General features: G+C 35.9%; 1 long non-coding RNA gene across 1 annotated transcript; it reads left to right on the top strand.

The window, feature by feature from the left end:
* Nucleotides 1–200: 200 nt before the first annotated feature.
* On the top strand, nucleotides 201–20,774 carry LOC110345850 (uncharacterized). The gene is made up of 3 exons (XR_002389466.2): nucleotides 201–262; nucleotides 17,183–17,337; nucleotides 20,626–20,774. It is a non-coding gene; the product is annotated as an uncharacterized LOC110345850 (long non-coding RNA).
* Nucleotides 20,775–21,290: the final 516 nt, after the last annotated feature.

The following is a 21,290-nucleotide window of genomic DNA, read 5'->3' on the forward strand; positions in this document are numbered from 1 at the left end:
TGACACTTACTCTGAAAACTCAGCCATGGATTATTTCCTCCAGGAAGTCTTCTCTATCTTTCATTGACTGTGTCAGGTATCTCTTCTACAGCACACATGTATAGCTGATGTATCCTATACACAAGTCCTATAAACAATGGCCCCTTTGTTACATATGATTACTAGTTTGTGGTCACTGTGAATGCAAGGCAGTGTCTGTCTTATGTATTGCACTCCTCACAACTTCTAACATATGGTAACACAACTTCTTACCTGGTACATGGTAAGTATTTTATCAGTATTTGTTGAATTACTGTGGAATGAAAGCCCCCCCCCCTCCACCATAGAGACAAATTTTCCTGGAGAGGGATTGGTTGGAGTAAAATAAGTGCCAATATCAAAACTTCACCAGTGTCAAAATATCCTGGCCCCCTCCAGAATTTGATCACAAAAATCCAGATGATCAAAATTATCAAGATAATTTAATTGGAAAGTAGGGCAGAGAAAACTTTTAATTAAATTAAAAGAAAAGGGGTTACGTAAAAGAGGTATGTAATGAAATTTTATGAGTATGTTCAACCCCAAAACAAAACAAACAAAAAAGAACACCAAGTTTGATCCTAACTAGTCACTCTCAATGGATAGTGGTAACTCTGAGCTCAGTGCAGGGGTGTGTGCATGTGAGTTTGTGTATGAATATTCTTCAATGAAATTTTGTGATTAGTCATTTAGTAGACAATCAGATTTCCATGCACACTGGTATTTTGTCCTCAGCTATCCTCCCAAAAGTCTCATGCTCATAGAAATAATATTGGCTCTTTTTTCAACATAACATTTTGATTACTCTGGCTCCAGCAAGTCTGGGTTTGTTCTCTCTCTGCATACTTTTTGAGGAAAAAGAATTTTGGTCATGACAGACCAATATATGTACCTGAAACATTGTTTGAATAATCTAAGCATTAGGATATGTGCCAAGAGGAGCAATATTGGATATAGGAGTCAAGAAATGACAGAGCAGAGTGAGGCAGAATTATTAGGGACATACCTATGGATAGGAGAACAGATCATCAGTGCCTTTGGGGGGAAATTTCCGTGAAACAGAGAACAATTTTTGTTGACATTGTAGATTAATTAGAGAAGTAGGTCAATAGGGACCAGAATATTAGAACAGAGAGAGCAAGGACTTGTGAAGGTACTGATCTTAAGGATGGTTTAATTAAATTGACCTTGTTCCACGTACAATTCTATGCATTAACTCATATATGGATTCATGTACTCACCTATAAATAGGATACAGAATTGTTTTCTTGTCCCAAATAACTTCTTATGCTACTTCTTTGCAATCACCCTAGTCTCCCTTTCCCTACCCTCTGGCAACCACTGATTTGCTCATCATTATAGCTTTGTTTTTTTATCATTAAGTTTATTGGTGCATTTTAGGTATACAATACAGTTACATTCATCATTGGAACTTATACCTTTACATGATGTATCTTGGTCCTTATTTTTTCCTCATTCCTCTGCCCTCTCCTCAACTCCTCCACTCCTCCCTATTTACAAAGACTTTGTTTCTATTTTTTCCTTTCCTCATATTGTTTCTTTTCCCTTCTTTCCTTTCCTCTACCCCTCCCACTTCCCTAACCCTTTAGACCTTTAAAGAATATCAGTATCATGGTATGTAAAATTTTAACACTAGCTTCTTTCAATCAGAATAATACCTTTAATATTCATTCAATGACATATCAATAGCTCATTCCTTTCACCATTGTGTGAATTTACCTCAGCTTGGTTGTCCATTTTCCTATTAAAAAATAATTTTTTCCAGCTTTTTGACAACTATGAATAGAGATTCTGAAAATATTCACATTCTGGTTTTTTTGTATACATATGTTTTCATTTCTGTAAATGTCTAGGAGTGGAATTACAGGGTTGAAATAGATGTTTAATTTTATAATAACTGCTGAACTATTTTCCAGAGTGGTTATACCATTTTGCATTCCCAGAAGCAATACTTTAGAGATTCAGTTACTGTATTCTAGCTAGATAGAGTTGTCTGTCATAGATTTCATTTGCATTTATCCCATGGCAAAGGATGTTGAACATATTTTCATGTGTTTATTTGCATTAGTATAGTATCTTTGTGAAAGTATCCATGCAAATCTTTTTCCATATTAAAACTGGGTTATTTATGTTCCGACTATTGAGTTTTGAGGGTTTATTATATATTCTGGATACAACCCCTTCCTCAAAAAAGTGATTTGTAGATATTTCTTACCAGTCTGTCTTTTCATTGCCTTAACCTGTCTTTTGTAGAACATACGTTTTAAATTTTGATGAAGAACAATATATCAATTTTTGTCTTTAATAGATCATGTATTTGGGGGTAATGCCTGAGAATTCCTGGATCATTAAAATTGTCTTCTGAAAAGTTTTATAGTTTTACTTTTTACATGATCTATGATCTAATTGGGACTTCACTTATGTAAAAGGTATGAGATTAAAGATGAATCTCATTCTTTTTGCATATGGATTCCAATCGCACTATTTATTGAAAATATTATTCTTTCCTTCATTGAATTGCATTTGTACTATTGTCAAAAATCAATGGGCCTAATGTGGGTGAGTTTCTTTATTGTCTAATGAATCTAACAGTCTGAAAATATGACCGTACTATAAATTAAGTTTCCTATTGGTGGTAGCGTGATTTATCCATTTATTACTTTTAATCAGAATTATTTTAGCTATTTAGAACCTTTTAATTTACATATAAATTTTAGAATGACTTGCTCAGTTTCTGGAAAAAAAAAAAGCTCATTGGGATTTGATGTCAACTGACCATAACTTGTAACAGATCTGTATCTCCAGACATCTTTCCCAATACAGAATTTCACCTCTTGTCTGCTAAGAATTGGGCTATATTACTATTATTTTCTTGAGAAGGCAAATATTCAAGTAATTACCCATGGAAGATCATTAACAGAAACCTGAAAAATTGCAAGAGGGACACACATGTCTTATTTCTTTATCCTATACTGTTAGGAACATGAGAGAGGTCCTAGATTAGTTTTGATGTAACAATTTCTAGTCAAAACCATTGATTTTCCACACAAAACCAAATGACCTAAACTCTGAAAGACAGATTGAGACCAGGCTACTGTGATTATTATTCTGAGACCCAAAATAACCTGCAGTGGAGTGGGGAATCAAGAGTAGGAGAAAATTGAGGAAAACTCTTTACAGAATAATTTTTCTAATGCATTATTACCCAATCTTAACAGGTCCCTCAGCATATGTTGATCAGAATCCACAGGATTTTATCTTTTGTTCCTGCCTGCTTTCATAGGACATCAGACACTTCTAAAATGCCTCTTAGAAGTTTTTACTGTCCCCAGAGAATGTTGCAAATGTGCACATTAGCTAGTCCTTTTCTGCTGGGTATCAGCACAGCCCAACCAGGCCTACTCTGTGTGGAGTCACATCCACTGAGTGCTAATGGCCCTGCAGAACAGCCAGGTCTTCTGCTGAAATCTGCATTCTTTCCCCAAAAAGCCACTCTTTTTGCAGATGTCACTAGTACTCCCAGGCTTTTGTCACAATTTCGTAGAAGAGCAAAGCCTCAAAAACTGTGATATGATAAAGAATTGTGACAAAGTAAAGAAGATGCTTTCCTTGTGTTTCCCTCTGTCCAAATGATTCTAGAGCAACCTTTCCTTGTAAAGTTCTACAAAGAGACTAGTGATCAACTCTTTTAGTTTTTATGCTCTACTTGATTTGGTCTTAAGTCGAGTAGAAATTAGGTTGGGAGAGAATTTCGAGTGACACACAACAAACTCTATTTCTACCCAAACTCTAGCCAGACATACCAGAAGTGTGCTTGTGCTTGACTGAACTCCTAGGAAGCTTTCAAACAAATAGAGTTGATAATTCAGCTTAACTTTTACAGAACTTTTACCTGGTCCTTTTTCCCTGAGCATGTGTTTTCTTCTTGGAGACTCTGGATTTCCCTACAAAAAGATATAAGTTGAGGTCATCTCATCACTTCAGACCAGAAGATTCCAAAATATCCATGCAAATAAGTTTGTGGTAGAACCATTCCCTTAGTTTGCCAGTCATTTTGGACTTCCACTTAGACTGCTACCACAATACAGTTTCATATAGCATAATGCCTGAAGCATCTGGTGGAAGATAATGGTAAGATTATCAAATCTATACAAAGAAGACTAAAGTTCAAACACATTAAGCAACTTGCCCAAGGGATTCTTGGACCTAGGATTTATACCTAGACCTTGTAATTCCAAATACTATTTTTCTTTCCACCAAACTATAAACAAGATTTTAGAAATCATTTTAGGGGACTTCATGCCAACCTTCTACCAATGCCAATAAAGTCAGCCAATCTTCTAGCTCCCACTGATTATGGTAAAGGCAGAGCAGAATCTGAATACAAGTCTGCTTGACCACAGTGTCCATGAGACCATGAAAGGACCACACTGTCCCCAACTTGAGCCTCACTGTCTTACCCACTATGAGGGCGTGGAGCATTGTCCATGAATAACAGAGACATTGTAGCCATAAGCCCCATTGGAATTCTGTTTCTTGTCACTTATTGAATATGTTTCTTATGCTCCCCAAGCTTCAGTTTCCCATACACCAAATAAGAACGATGAGAACTACCCCATAGGCTTGTTGCTCATAGGAAAGAAGTCTGCATATAGTTTTTAGTCCTCTCCCTAAGATGTAACATTTCCTTAGTATATGGCAATTGTTATTGATTTCTTTGTTAATTAGTGTAACATTTTGAACATATTATGTATTTTATTGTATATTTGAGTATATTAGATAAATCATCTTCAATATGACTTCTTTTTAATAATCAAAATATATTATCAGAGATAATAAGTTTCCACAGTCCAAGTGGCCTCCACCATTTCCAATGAGATTAATTTTGAAAACAGCACACAGAGTAGCACCATAGTAGGCTGCAGAGCAAGTTCAGGAAATGAGACATAAAGAATGTTTCCTTAAAGAAGTGAATTAAAATTTAGGTAGGATTTATGCTATTCAGAGGGCATTAAAATGGAAAAGGATTAAATTTCAGCTATTTTACTCCAAAGAAATGCCTAAAGCAAAAAGTTAACTTGGAATACAATTTCAGGAGGTCATTTTTTAATTTCATAAGTAGTATCTTCAGTTTGTTCATTGCCAAGTAAAATGAAACAACCAGCCTTTTTTCTTTTTTGGTACCGGGAATTGAACTCAGGTCCTTGTGCTTGCACAGCAGGTGGTGAAACCACTGAGCTAAATCCCCAGCACTAATCAGCCTTTTTTCTTTTGATCAGTTATTTATTTTGTTTTGGTAAAACCTATAAATAAAGACTTCCCCCATAGCACATTTTCTTTTTCTTTTCTATTTTTTCAAATTTAAAAAAACAGATTAAGAAAAAAAATCATTTTTCCCAATAGTTTATAGTGTTCAAAAAATCTTGTGAATGTTTAAAATTTTTTAAAAATATTACAGCAAAAGACATATTGCCAATACCCTTCAGTCCATTTTTGGAATACCCATAACAATGGAATATAATGAAAAGTTTTCAAATTCTTATTCCTTGAATTTTTCTAAGTAATATATGAGAATTTCATGCAAAAATTCAATCTTCATCATAAATGGGTTAATCCCCCTCAAAATACTTCCCCTCACTATGAACACACTTATTCCATTGTTCTGCACCCCTCCCCCCTTTTTGAGACAGGGTCTCACTATGCAGTTCAGGGTGACTTTGAACTCACTATGTAGCCGAGGCTGCCCTGGAACTCATGGTAATCCTCCTGCCTCAGCCTCCCAAGTGCTGGGATTTCAGACATCCATCCCCACGCCTGGCAGTTGCTACTTTCTGAAGCAGTTCTGGAAGTCCCCTTTTATGAATGTCCCTAGTTGTGCTGCCCTGGCTGCTTCAATGTTTTGAATGAATTCAAAACATTTCTCTTTCATGGCATTTTGTCTTTGGGGTAGAGCCAGAAGTCGTATGGTGCTAGATCCAGTGAATAAGGTGGATAAGGACACACCATAATGATTTCATTTGACAGAAATTATCATAAACTTTGGATCATATAAAAAATTATTACAGTAAAAGACACATTGCCATTAATTCCACTCAAAATACTACCCCTCACTTTGAACACACTTATCCCATCATTCTTGACAATGTGTCTATAATAATTTTTTTAATTTAACCATTCCTCATATTTTTGTGTCACCCCTTGTAGAGACCAGAATCATCATAGAAAGATAATACTAGAAAACAAATGACATGAATTTATCATATACCTGATCTGTGTTGAGCATAAGGTGAATTTAGATAAATATAATACTGAGCATTAATTTTCTAGTTAAATCAAGACTACAATGCATAAAACAATAATCAATGAAGTAGTAGCTTTGTGCAGTGACAGTATCATAGCCAGTGAGGTTTATCCAAAGCATTATTGCTAATTGAAACAAAATGTTTCCTAATTAAACACTGATGGTAATTACAAAAGTGAAACCAAAGGATGGCATCTGATCTCCATAAAGCTAATGAAGAGACAGAACAATTACCTGATGGATATGACAAAACACCAATGATGTGTTTCCTAAGGGAGAAGATATAAATCCAGAATAAATGCCTGTTAGAATCATAGAAAGAAATCTGAGAAGGAATAATGATCCATCAGCATATGGATCAGGCAAGAATGCTTAAATGAATAACAAATACATTTCCAGGAATGACATGCTGTCATATTCACTTCTGTACCTCTCGTGTATAGTTATGCTTGCTCTGTGTAGATGCTTGCTCTAGGTACTTAAGAATATAATATATATATGGTAAATATAACATTACATAAATAGGTAGAAGATAAATAGCCACATCAGTGATGCTATTAGAGATCGAATTCTGCTTGGGACATATTAAGGCAGAAGTAATGATGAAATATATATTCCCAGGAGTCTGTGGATGATACAAGACTGGAACTAACAAAAACTAAGAAAATTGGCTCATTCTAATAACTATGATGGTAGTAAATACAGTAGACAGATATGAAACTGTGCCAGGCACTCATGGAGCTCATAAGAACAAAGAATATGTCAGATAGTGATGAAAGCTATGAAGGGCCATTGCTATCTAAAAACTACAGGAAGGAGAATGTTGAGGAAGCCTTCTCTGGACACTTGAAAGACATGTCAGCTGAGACCTGAACGACAGAAGAAGACAGCCAACTAAGGATCTGGGCAAGCCACAATCACATGACAGCAAGAACGAAGAGTTAATGCAAAGACCCTGAGCAGTAACAAATCTAGCAAAGATCTCAAGAGGTAACAAGTGTAGTGTGGTGGTAGAACAGAAAGCCAATATAGACTGAAGGCAGTGAGGAAGTAGTATGACATGGAACTGAAGGCACAACAGGGGTGTCTTTGTACTCTTTGAGCTGCTGTAACCATATCACAGAATGGGTAATTTATAATGAACAGAAATTTATTTTCACAATTCTGGAGGCCAAGAAGTCCAAAATCAAGGATCAAGGGGTCAGTCCCTGGGAGGGTCTTGCTGAATTTTCCTTGGTAGTAGGACAAAGAGGAGAGAAAGCATAGGATGGGACAAATGTTTCCCTTTATAACAAACTATTGTCACAGTAAGATCATTAATCCATTCCTAAAGTCAGAGCCTTTAGGGACTAATCACCTCTTAAAAGTTTCTCTTCTAAATACTGTGAAAATGACAGTTAAATTTCAATGTGAGTTTTAGAGGAGATAAACATCGAAACCATAGCACAAGAGCTGCATCACTAAGTCCTTAAAAGATGAAATAATTTTTCTAAACATGATTGGAGGTCATTGAACATTGGGCAGAGCTGTGATATTGTTACTATTTTAAAAATATTACACTGGATGATATATGGAAAATTAGTTATAGATACATAGAAGAAAAGGCATTTGCCATAATCAAAGTGAAGTTGATGGTAACTGGGGAAGGAGTGATATTTTGTTGAATAAATGAAGTAATTAATACTTACTGGTAGCCAGATACATAAAATAAAAAAGAGAAGGGAATAAAAAACAAAAGGATGTGAAACTTGAGTGGCGACACCTCAAAAATTCTGTGAAGTGTAGAGTCATGATATTTGGAAGAATGGATACCATCTGGCATTAAGATAAAATCTGCTTAGGACATATTAAAACAGAATATGGTGGTGCAATATATATTCTCCGGGGTCTGTGGAAGATACAAGACTAGAACTGCGAAAAATTAAAAATGGTCCATTCTAATAAATGTGATGGAAAAATCAGAAGATTAAAAGTGTAAAGAAATAAAAGGAGAGGCTGACATCCCAGGCTCCTAGGGCCAAGAAGGTGAGCCGGTCCCAGCACCCAGAAGGAAGCTCCCCCGCCTCCATCCCAGGCTCCTAGGGCAGTGAAGCTCAGCTGGTCCCAGCACCCGGAAGGAAGTTCCCCGCATCCATCCCAGGCTCCAAGGGCAGAGAAGCTCAGTGGGTTCCAGCACCCAGAAGGAAGCTCCCCTGCTGCCATCCCAAGCTCCTAGGGCACAGAAGGTGAGCTGCGTGGGCGCCAGAAGTACCCCCCCACCCCGCACCCCGTGGAAATGAGAAGACACATAAACAAGCCTCAAAAACAGACTTCCAGATCACCTACAGCAACCCCAAAGGGAAACGAGATGGAACACTCTGATACTCAACCACCTGGACTCTCTGAACTGGCAACAAAAGAGGATCTGGGAAAAATGAAATCAGAAATAATTACTCAGATAACAGCAAATATTTTGCTCATGGTGCAAGACATGATTAATAAATCTAGAGAGGACACAGATAAAAAATAGAGGATCTGAGGAACATGATGGAATCCCAACATAGGAAACAAATGGAATCCATAAAACAGATACAAACAGATTTCCAAGAGATTAAAACTCTATCAAAAGTCTGTGCAGCAGAATGAACCAATGTGAGGATAGAATTTCAGATATAGAAGAAAACATTGCAATTAGTGACCAGGAAAAGAAAAATTGGTTTAAAATTGTAAAGGAACACAAGAAATCAATCCAGCAGCTGCTAGATGATGCAAAGAAGAATAACATAAGACTGATTGGAGTCAATGAAGAAATAGGAGAGAGTGCAGATGACCTAAGAAAACTGTTCACAGAAGTGATGGCAGAAAACTTCCCAAGGAGGGGAAAAGAACTTGACATACAGATAAGTGAGGCATATAGGACTCCCACTAACTTTAATCAAAAAATACCTACACATAGGCATATAGTAGTTAGGATTCCAGAAATCCAACAGAACAACAAAATATTCTACAATCAGTGACAGAAAAGAAACAAATCACATACAAAGGAAAGTCCATCAGAATCACAGCAGACTTCTCAATGGAAACCCTCAAGGCAAGAAGAGCTTGGAGTGATGTGTTTCAAGCCCTAAAGGAAAACAGCCTCCAACCCAGATTGAGGTACCCTGCAAAACTATCTTTCAAAATTGTTGGAGAAATAAGATGCTTTCATGATAAAGAGCACCTCAGGAACTTCATGAATACCAAACCAGCACTCCAAAACATTTTAGACAATACCCTAGGAAAAGACAATGAGGATCACAACCCCAGGAAACCCAGCAGAGTGAATCCACTCGGCATAACAAATTGAACGCAAAGGGGGAGAATCCAACAAAAAGAAAAAGTCATGACAAGGCTTTTAAAACTTTTGACTTCATCTCCCTAATGAGTGTATAATTCAATTTTATTATTGTACTGATTAGTATTTTTCTGATTCTAGAATTGCACACCATTCCTTGTGCTATATTGGCTACTTATCATCTTATGTCTACATTTTAATTGGGTTGTCTATTAATGAGCTGTAAGAATTCTTTATATATTCTGCTCATAGGTTATATGGATTGTAAATATGGTCTGTTTAAGGACTACTTTTCATTTTAATGATGTCATTTAAAGTTCTAAATTTTGATGGAATCTCATCAATTTTTTTTCTTTTATATATCATGGTTTTTGTATCCTAGGTAGTTCTTGCCTACCCCAAATTCACAAATATTTTCCCTTATAATTTCTTCTTAAAGTTTTATACTTTTAGACTTTCTTATTTAGGTTCATAGATCCCTTCAAGTTATTTTCATGTATGGAAAAAAGGGTTGAGGTTAATTTTTTATATACGGATACCAGGTGTTCTAGTGCCATTTGCTGAAGACTCTGTCTCTTCCTCGGTTCTTGAATCGAGTTTATATTCTATAAAATGCTAATCTTAAATAATCTTTCAAAACTCAGTGGACCATATATGTGTGGTTCTATTTCTAGATTCTCAGTTTTAGTCAAATGATCTATATGTCTTTCCTTACACCAACACTGCCTTGATTATTGTAGCTTTAGAAGAAGTCTTAAAATTGGGTGCTAAACGTCTTCCAACACTGTTTTTGGTTTTTTTTTTGGCTTTTCTGGGTCCTTTGTACACCTACATAACTTAAAATTTCAATATCCAGTTCTTCATTTATAGCAAGTATACACAGACCTGAATTTTTATATATACCTTGTGTTTTCTAATCCTGCTAAATTCAAGTACAAGTTCTAGGGACTCCTAGAGATTTCTTAGTATTTTCTCTGTAGATGATCATTTCATCTACATATAAAGATTTTGCTTCTGCCATGCCAATCCTATCCTAGTTGTGTCATTTTATTGCCAGACTATTTTGGTTTATACCTATGTTTCAAAGTCTAATGGACAGATGAAGAGTAGGCATATATGCCCTTGTTCCCCACTTTAGGGAGAAAGCATTGTATCTTCTCCATTCATAGAAGAAGTTTTTGTTGGAAGTATGGAGTACATGTCTTTGATCTGTTGAGAAGGTTCTGTTCTACTTCTAGTCTCCTGATAGCTTTTACCATGAACAACTGTAGAATTTAGTCCAATACTCTTTCTCCAACTAGTGACAGGATCATATGGCTTTTTTCTTTCCTCTGTTAAAATGATGACTTTTGGAGGTAGACTTTCCAATGCTGAACCAACACTGCCATCCCTATAACAAAACCACTTTCTACATCCTGCCAGATCTGACTTCTAAGAGTTTGTTTTGTTAAACAAATTTCTATCTATGTTCATACTTTTTTCTTCTATTATCTTTATCCAGTTTTAGGATTAGCACAATGTTGATTTCCTAAAATGAGGGGAGAAGTGTTCCTTCTTTTTTCTACTTTAATTGTTTGATATAATTTATCAGTTAAAATGTTTATGAGCCTGCTGTTGTCATATAGGTAGGTTTTCAAGCTAGGAATGTACTTTCTTTTAATAGGTGCTATTCAAATTTTATATTTCCTCCAGAGTTAGTTTCATTAATTTGTCTTCCAAGGTACTTCTTAGAAGTTGTCAAATTTATTTCAAAAAAGATTTTTGAAATATGCTTTCTATATCCTTTTAAATTCTGTAAAATCTGTGGTAATGTCTCCTAGATCTTAATATTTTAATTTAAAAAATGTATAACTGATATTGTGTAACAGGAAGAAAAGGTCTAAAAGAGCAGGGGAATTGGGAGGGGTAGGGGAAGGGAAAAAAGGAAAGGGAAAAAATATGAGAAGAGGAAAAAAATGGAAACAAGGTCTTTGCAAATAGGGAAGGGTGGAGGGGGTAAAGGGAGGGCAAGGGAAGGGGACAAAAAAATAAGAACCAAGGGACTCATGTAATGGTACAAGATCCCAATGATGAATGTAAATGTATTTTATACCTAAAATGTACCAATAAAGTTAATGGGGAAAAAAAACAAAAGCAAAAAAACAAAGGAACCCTACTCAAAAAAAAAAAAAAGAAATAAAAGGAGAAAGTGAGACCTGCTAAAGAATACTATAAGACTATTTAATAAAGGTTATTAATTTTCACTTAAAACTACAGTCTTATTTCTATACTAAGACTACTGCTATATAAGCCAGAGGTGTCAAGTTGACTTCAAAAGTCTCAATTGTCCATTGTTGCTGTATCTTTTTTTTAACCACAATCTGATAAAATAGCATCATATCCCTTCCTAATTAACATAAAAAATGTCATGTGTGCATTTGCCCTCCCATGAAATTTGTGTTCTTTAATGTCTAGATTTGTCTTTCATTCTTCTTTATATACTCTGAATTATCTAGCCCTAGTGACTTGCATACATGAGTGAAGAATAAGTATTTGTTGATTTAAATGTACATAGATAATTTAATAGTCATTTACTCATCTGCACATTACTAGTATATTTCTCTTCATACAAGACTACATGTCACCTATTTGCCTACATTCTTAATATGCTTGTTACTCTTTGTATAGATGGATCTTACTCTGGATATTGTTGTAAACCTAGGCTATTTTTTATCTGATTACCATGCTTAAAGCTGTTAGATAAGGGGAATATTATAAGAAATCATATGAGATTGTTATAGAGATCCTTTATAGTAGGGCTTGAACAGTATAGAAAAGGAATGAACAAACTATCCTCTTAAAGATGCCAAGAAAAGGTAAGAATAATATCATACTAAGTTAAGCAATACCTAAGATTCTTGTACATAAATAATAAAAAGAAATAAAATATGCTAAAATATATGAGCAGATGCAAAATCTGAGTTACTCTAAAGACTGTGATTGGACGCCTTTTTATTACCGCTAGGGACAAATAAGGTCCAGAAACACTCAGAATTCTATCTACTACTACTTAGAAGTACTACCCAACAAATCTAAAAATAAGGTACTAACAAAAGACAATCATTAGCCCCATGAAATTCAAAGATGCAGGTACCAAATGAAGTGGCCACCAAAGCACAAAACAGCCCAAAGCCTTAGCCCTTAAAAAAAACTATTCTTGCCTATGGATCCCTTCGACATTAACCCACATTCACTGCTGGCTCGTGCCTCTGTTGAGGACTTTCCCACAATGAGTCAGGGAAGATCCCACTCCCTCCTGTGGCCTCAGGTACAGAAGACATGGTGCAATTACTTTCCTTTCTCCTAAGCTTAATAACCTCAGTGGCTCATAGGAAAATCAGCCTAACAATAAACTCAGGTTTTATAGTCACTGCGTTAGTTTTCATCACTGTGATCAAATACCTGAGAAAAACAATGTGGAGGAGGAAAGATTTATTTGATCTCACAGTTTGAGAGATTTCAGTCCGTAGTTGCTGGGTCCATTGCCTTAAATCTGTGGAGAGGTAGAAACATCATGGCAGAAAGGCATAGCAGACAAAGCTCACCACATGGAAACCAGGAAGTAAAGTGAAAGAGAAAAGGCCAGAAAGAAAGGCATCAGGGACCAGATGTAGTCCCAAGGTCTGCCTCCATGACCTACTACTTTCACCTAGACCCCACCTCCTAAATTTCTATTACCTTCAAATCATGATTTCATTAAGGGATTAATCCACCAACAAAGTTAAGGTCCTCATGATCACCTTCCAAAAGCTCCGCATCTGAACACTTGAGATTTTGGGGAGCCATTTTAGATCTAAACCATAACAGTCACATATTTGTAGTTAGATGTTGTGTTCCACACTGTATGTCTATCCTATCATGGCTCAAGTTTCACTTAGCTGATGTGTGGCTTAACTTTGCCCATGTTTCCACTCCAGGAGAAGTTTGTTCCCACATAAAAGAATAATGCTGTCAGAAAGTTTAACCTAATAATTAGCTTGAATGTATTGCTATAAAAGAACACAATCTTTCTCCTTCAGACATTCAAAACTTTAAAACATTTGTGCATAATTATTCACATCCTTCCTGAATTATGGCTTAATGAGGCAGAGTTGAATCTCTCATTATTCAAGTCATTCTTGTTTTGCTATATATTTTTCAGTATCCTGAGGGACCCCAATCCCAGTGTTTAAACATGTTGATACAGTACCTCATTAAGGTTTCTATTCCTTTCCTAGTATTTATAAGTGCTCTTTTGATATATGAAATGTTGACTAAATTTTTCATCTAATGTAATCCATAAATGATTTCTGTAATCCAAATTTCTTCCTGCATAATAGGATGAATGGGAAATCAGTTAAACTCTTTTGCGTTAGAAAATAAATTTCTAATATAACCATCTACCATTTTTTTCAATTCTGCTGTGTTCATTTTTTCAGTGAGGTTATCTATTTGTGTATGTAGCTTTGAGATTTTTCTGAAGCTCTTCCCTCAGTAATGTAGTTGGTACATTATATTTTAGTTTTTTATTCCAATTTCAGGCTATGTCCATAAATAAGTTGAAATTCATTTTACTTGAAGATGAATGGGTCAGGCATGTGACAGAATATATTGATTTACTGGTATTATTTGGATTCTACTAACTATGACTTTTCTGCTTAAAGTTCACCCTTTATTGCTAAAGATCATCCAAATGCCTCACTGTGACATTCTTCCTTAGTTTTGCTTTGCTTGGCAGAAGCTCTCACACTGTGTGACACCATATGATCACTTATTTAAAAATTATAGTCAGAGATGACATATAAGGATTTGAATTCTGTCGCAGTGACTATAGTCATTAGCTTAGATCCTAATTTGTTTCTCTTGGAATTCATCTTGTTCCAAGTATTCTGACCAAAAACCTAAAAACAAAGAAATAACGTTCCCTGTGGCCGCTTGCGCTTACCCACAGATATATTTTTAAAGTGTAAGTTGAAAAATAGCTACCAAGCCAACTATGGAATGCAATCTAAACACTTCAAGGAAAATAAAATCTGACTGTGACCAGCTTGTTATTTGAGACTGTGAGAACCTATAATGTGCCAAAAGCGAGGCTCTCCTTAACCCCTACCGCATCCCTGACGTCAGAGCAAGTCACTCAGAAAGAGTTTATCCAACACCATGACTTTCTCTAAACATTTTCTCCAAGTATCCTTTAGTGGAAGTTTAAATTTCACATCTTCAGGCTAAAATAAAATTCCTTAAATCTTTCCTTGCATGACTTGTTTTGAAACCGAGTAAGCTTTCTCCTTGATTGACCAAAATAATTATGCCTGTGTGCTGTTTCCAAGTTTTAAATTGGGAATAAATCTTAGCAGAATAGAAAGTCTGGCACTGTTCTTTGCTGGGTAGAAAGAAGTAGTGGTAAGGAGCACGTTCTCAGAAGATTTTAAAGAGAATTCAGTATTTTGGAGAGTACATTCAGCACCAGGCCCTGAATACTTCTATTGCTACCCACTCAGATCACAAAGGCCTGAGCAACACGTGGGACTTCTTATGTCCTAACCCTCAGAGGCATTTCATTGCTTCTAGGCTCTAAACAACTTCCCCTATTCTCATATTTTTCCTGTATTTCCTTCCAAGTTTTTTTAATGGTTCTGACTTTTAAAATACATTAACTTTTTAATGAATTTAGAATTTGTTTTGCCTTTTGATATAAAGTAAAAATCTAACTTTTTTCTTGAAAGAGTACATGTCAATACATTCTACCTCTATTGAATGGGACTTTTACTTTATAGGTAGCAAAGTTTAAAATAAAATGAGGAATTGGGTAATCATGCAGCCTAATCAAAACCTTTACTAATAAAACAAACTAAACAACTATCTATTGGGATAAAGATGGTTGAAAGAATAATTGTGAATGAGTATAAGGTGTTAAATTCTGGAAAAACTCTTTAAAATAGGTAAATCCTGCTCATCCTCCTCTCTCTATTAAATAAGTATATCTCTCATCCTCTATCCATATCCCTACAACCACAAACCTTTCATCTCAGCTTTCCATGACATAAAACTCTCCTGGTGCCTCTATTTTCATGCCTTAAATCTTTGATTTCTTAAAAGTTCTTGGACAAGACCATTTATTTTATATTGTTCTAATCCTCCAGTCAGTAAAAAAAAAAAAAAAGCAGGTAGCTTTGGAGTGGACAAGCCTGGAATCAGACCCTTGCAGAGCTCATTTTCCATATCTATCCATTGGGGTCCTCTGAGATATAAGAAGATTACAACTCATGTGAACGCATTGCTCAATAACAGAAAACCGTGAATTTTTTGTTGTTGTTGTGAGGTTTTGTGTGACCCATAGACAGCATACTCCTGAGTCAAGTTGACAATAGAGTTAAAGAATAAATACATTTCTCAGAAATTCTAACCTTGTAAATGGACACAGTTTGGGGTCAGTCATCTTTGGAGAGAAGATGAAGGTGTGTTTCTGGAATATTATGTTAGGCCAAAGCATTATTGAAGGTTTAAGTATAGAAATAAGTGTATGGATACGATAGCCATAGGCATGGAGCATATGTACATTTGATGTGTTTTCATGTAGCAACTACCCTACATCCTGCTCCTAACAGTACTCAGTCCCAGCTTGATGGATGAAGATGTAAAGAATTCATATTAGGTTGATTAATAAACTTTCTGGAACTTGAATCTTGAGTACATTAATAAAAGGTGAAAACTTCTGAAAATTATACATCCAGAGGTCAGAATGCTATCCTTCCCTGCTTCTTGAATTTCTCGGCCTACCCTAGTTTCTGCTCTTCCTGAGCCCAGATCTGTGACTTTCCCTCTGATTCATGGACTATGCCATCCTCTCCCTATGAGTTCTTGTTCCCAAATGATCCAGAATCAGTTTCTATTACTTGCATCCAAAGAATCTGAACTAACTGAACTAATAGAATCCTCACATTATTGAAGTAGAAGCCAAAGCTTCAGAAACCAAGCAACCTAAACAAGGTTTCACAGTAGGCTACACGGAATGTGAATGCACACAGTTTTGCTTTGGAAGAATTAGGCTCCTCTGCAGCTGGCTGTTGCCGCCTATGACATTGTTTACCTCATAAGATTCCCAAGCTTCAAGATTTAGAAAAACAATTGTATCAACAACAATTAAAGAAGAGAATGATCTTCATTCGGGAATTCTCTCTTAAACAACTTTCTTTCTAGTACATATTTTCTTATAGCTATGGTCAAATCCCCACACTCTTTGAGTTTGAGGAGTTCATGTTTGATGTTTAGCCACAGGTTTCTGCCCCTTTGGTTTACCACCTGTTTCTCGAGCCTGAAGGCAAAAGTCAGAAAGACAAGCACACTTACCAATGGTACACTTGGTACACTTATTAACTTCACTCTCACACCTGTCAATGAAAGGGTGGGGTTGGGGGGACAGGGACAGGGAGTGAACACCTCCTTTGTGAACCAATTTCTTCATATTCCACCTAAGCTAATCCTTTCTTTTTCATTTGTTAATCTTTCAGCAGGCCTCCAAGGTCGCAAGTTGGGCGGAACATGCCCAATTAGCCCGCACCCCGGCAATCCACTGGACACCCCCCACCCCCGCTCCTCTGTACAGCCACCTGGTTCCACACTACAAAGATGCAGAGGACACAGGACCACCAGACCACTGTACTGGGTAAGTTGGAGTCATCGTCACCTCCCATCAGGACCGGGACTATCTTCAAGGGAAGGGCAACTGGAACCTGCAATACAACTCTGCAGAGTTCAACCCTACAGGAGGACAGGGAGCTCAACTTGGGACTTGCAGCTAGAAATCTGCCTGAATCTTATGGGTCTGTGACTAGCTTGCTGAGACTCATTGATTTGTATCTGCACACTACTACCCACATTGTCTATTGTGACAGCAGAGACATACCCTGAAAGAGGCCCTTCATCTTCATTTTTTTTTTTATTCCCAAAATTAGTATTATTAGTTTGGTGTTTTTTTTTTCTCTTTTCTTTTGCTCTTCTTATCTTTAATTTTTTTCCTACTCTTTACAAATATTTGGTTTTCTCTCCTTTTTTTCTTTTCTTTTCTTCTTTATTTTCTCTTCCCTTTCTCTCTCTCTTACACTCACTCTCTTGTTCTCCCACATTGTTCGTCTTCCCTTTTTGTCCCTGTTTTGGTCCTCATTTGGAGTTCTTCTTTATTTTCCTATTATTCTCCTTTTCCTTCTCCCCGTGTCCTCTGGCCTCACTGCTAACCTTCCCCTATCCTTCTTTCCATCTCTCCCTCCCTCCCCAACCCTTTCTAACTCCCCATCCCAAAGGGTAAAATTGTTATATTGAAGAGTTTATTCACTATATGTTGGGTTGGTCCTCGATCTTGATTTAATTCACACAGCTAAAGGTGATAGATTACTAACTACCACAAAATGTCATTTTCAAAGATGTACTTGATGCAATGGTGTTGCTGCTTGTATCACTTGGGCTAAGGTGTTGTTATTGATCTAGTCAATGAACCTTTCTAGTATAAGGAAAATGAGATAGCATTAGAGTCATTAGAGACTCAAAACTTAAAGACCAGCTGTATCTGGAAGACACCTCTGAGAAGCAATCATTACATAAGGGTTCTAATTACAAGCAACAAAGATACCTACAATAAGCAATTTCAAACTATCAACCCAGGAGTTAAACCAAGGACAGTATCATTTGTTAATCTTTCATTTAACAATTACCTAGCACATACCCTGTCAGCCACTTTGATATTTTCTCAGTACTCTGTGCTTTCTTAAGGATACTGTTCCAACTCCTTTTGATGTCTCCCTCTCTACGAGGTCCTTTTCTGAAGCTCAAGTATCTTCTATTGTTAAAGTAAAAAACAAGTCTACCAGCCTAAAATTTTCCTTCAGCTATTGGCATTTCTCTTTCTTTCCCTCATAACAATTGGCAAACTTTGGGCTCTTAATCTCTCTGGAATTGATTCGTGTAAGTGGAGGGCTCCAATTTCATTTTTCTCCTATAATATGATCAATTGACCCTGCTCCATGTATTAGTTTCTCCTTTCCCCAGAAATTTTCATGTTACTTATCTCATATATAAAATATCATATGTACATACTCTGTTGTGAGCATCCTGTTTTGTTATATCAGTAAACACTTTGTCTCTATATCATACTTATCTTTAAAATAATTTTAAAATCTTGAACCACAAGACTTTTCTTCTTTTTCTGAAATGAATTGGCTATGCTTTCTCTTGTTCTATGTAAATCTGAGAATGAATCTGCCAAAAATACAATGTTTTGCTTTTGATAATACTACTAATTTATATATATATTGAACATTTAAGTTATTTCATCAACATTCTAATGATTTAAATTTTTGCCATAATTGTAATTCTTTAGGACAATTTTCTAGGTGCCAAAATGTTTAGTAAAATTGTTATTTTCTGCACCATTGTATTATGAAAAATGTTAAATGCATATAAAAGGTTGAATGAATAGTAAAATGTAATGCAGATATTGAAGATCTAGGTGGAACTATTAAGATTTTGCCCTTTCAGAGTAAGTTGCAGACATAATAAGCTTCTCCAACATGAAGATAGTCCTACACTTCTTTCTTTTCTTTTCCTATACTTCTTTCTTAAGTCATTTCCCTGTGTTATCACAATATTATCATTTGCCCTAAAGAAAATGAAATATAAACCCCTAGGATAACATAATATCAGCACATATTTAAATAGCTCCCAGTTGTCTACAAAGTATCTTACTTAGCCTTTTTTTTTGTTAAAACATTCCAATTAAAGTATATTTGGCTGTTGCATATTTTTAGTGTTTCTTAATTGAAAATTGTCTCAATATTTTTTTTTAATAACATTGAATTTTTGAAGAGACTGAGCCAGTCATCCCATAGAACTCCAACAGTCTCAATTTGCTTGACTTATTGTTTCCATCTGGATGTCATCAATCTTGTCTCGTTTCTCATCTTTTTTGCAGAAATAGAGATTGAACCCATGACCTTCACACTGAGCTACATCCTTATCCTACTTTTTATTTTTCATTTTGACACAAGGTCTTGCTAATTTGGCCAGGCTGGGCTCAAACTTGCCATCCTCCTGCCTCAGCCTCCCAAAGTGCTGGGGTGGCAAGTGTGTGGCACCACACCCAACTATCTTGTTTCTTTTGTCTCCTATAATCCTAGAAATTACAAGTTTTGTTTAAAGAATAATTAGCTGCAAGTTAAATATGTTCAATAAAATACTTTATATGGGGTACTGTGCACTTCATACTGTATTAGGGTGGCATATAAAATTATGCCACTTTTGAGCCCTTGATGAAGAGCTAAACACCAAGTCTTTCCATTGCAATATTTTTTGTTTTCTAATCCTCCAATTAGAAAGTTAATTGTTTGCCTCTGTTTGAATAATCATTCTTAGTTAACATTTCATCTAATAGGTTTTAGTACATTTGATAGCCATTACCACACTCAGTAATTTCATTATGGAATTGCAAAATGGTGAATTTTCCCCCAATTGTATCATTTCCCATATTTATTAGTAAGCATTTTTCCATAAAAGAAAAGTTTTCTATCATCAATTAGAAAAAAGCTATTGTTTCTTCTTAAAATTGGGTATTACTCCTCATTTCCATTTTTTCATAATAGAATTTTTTATAATGATCTCCTCCAACAGAGATTTAGCCTATGAAACCTCCTTCAATCTGACACATCTTTATTAGTCATTGAATACTTATTTCCTCACCCAAAAAAGTCCCAAAATATCCTTATTTTTTTTCCAAAACCCAGAATAAACCATTGTAGCAAACCACTTAAATTTTTAAAAGAGGAAATTTATAGTGGAAACAAAAATCTGGGCATGACACAGCATATTGTTACTAGGAAGGTATTCTTTTAGGCACTTTAAATGAACAAAGCTTAGGAATACACTTTGAATGAAATTGAGTTATAGACTTTTCTTTCTGTCCAAGGTGGACTAAGAAGGACCAGACTTACCCTCTAGCTTGAAATAACAGCAACAACAACAACAAAAAGCTACTGGCCAACATGAAATGATATTTCAAGACATGGGATACAGAACAACAAAGAACAGTGTTCCTCACAAGGTGGGCAAAACAAGGTGAGTCTTAGTATCATTCGAAGCCTATTCCCCAGGGTACTGAGACCCTGGAGTACTGAAGAGAAAGTAGAAGCTCAAGCAGAGCCCGGTGCACTCTTTGAGTTAAGGAAAATCTGAAAATCCAGAGATAAAAAGGTAATGAAAGGTTTAAGGTTGGATTAAATGGAAAGGGCTGCCCTGAAGGGAGACTCAAATGGAGGTTTCTCGCAAGTAAATACTACCTACGTGAGATAATCATCCCATGCTGGGGAAGATCTACCCACAGTACTAAAGATAGCAGTCTTGGTACACATAAAGGGCTGGAAATAGTGTATTTTCTTGCCAGGTACACTGAAAATCTCATAATTTGTGGGTCATTGAGTAGGTAATTAAAAAAAAAGTCTCAGTTCTTGAAGATAATTAGTCCTAGATCAAGCACTCCTTCGGTCCCATTTTAACACATCTGAAACAGCTGCAAATCTCAAACTGTTCCCCTGTAACTTAACTGCATTACAGAGTAAACATTAAGACTATTTA

The sequence above is a fragment of the Heterocephalus glaber genome, unplaced genomic scaffold, assembly GCF_053883595.1.
Source record: "Heterocephalus glaber isolate CG9 unplaced genomic scaffold, H.glaber_assembly_v1.0 deba00000738, whole genome shotgun sequence".
In the NCBI taxonomy this organism is placed as follows: Eukaryota; Metazoa; Chordata; class Mammalia; order Rodentia; family Bathyergidae; genus Heterocephalus; species Heterocephalus glaber.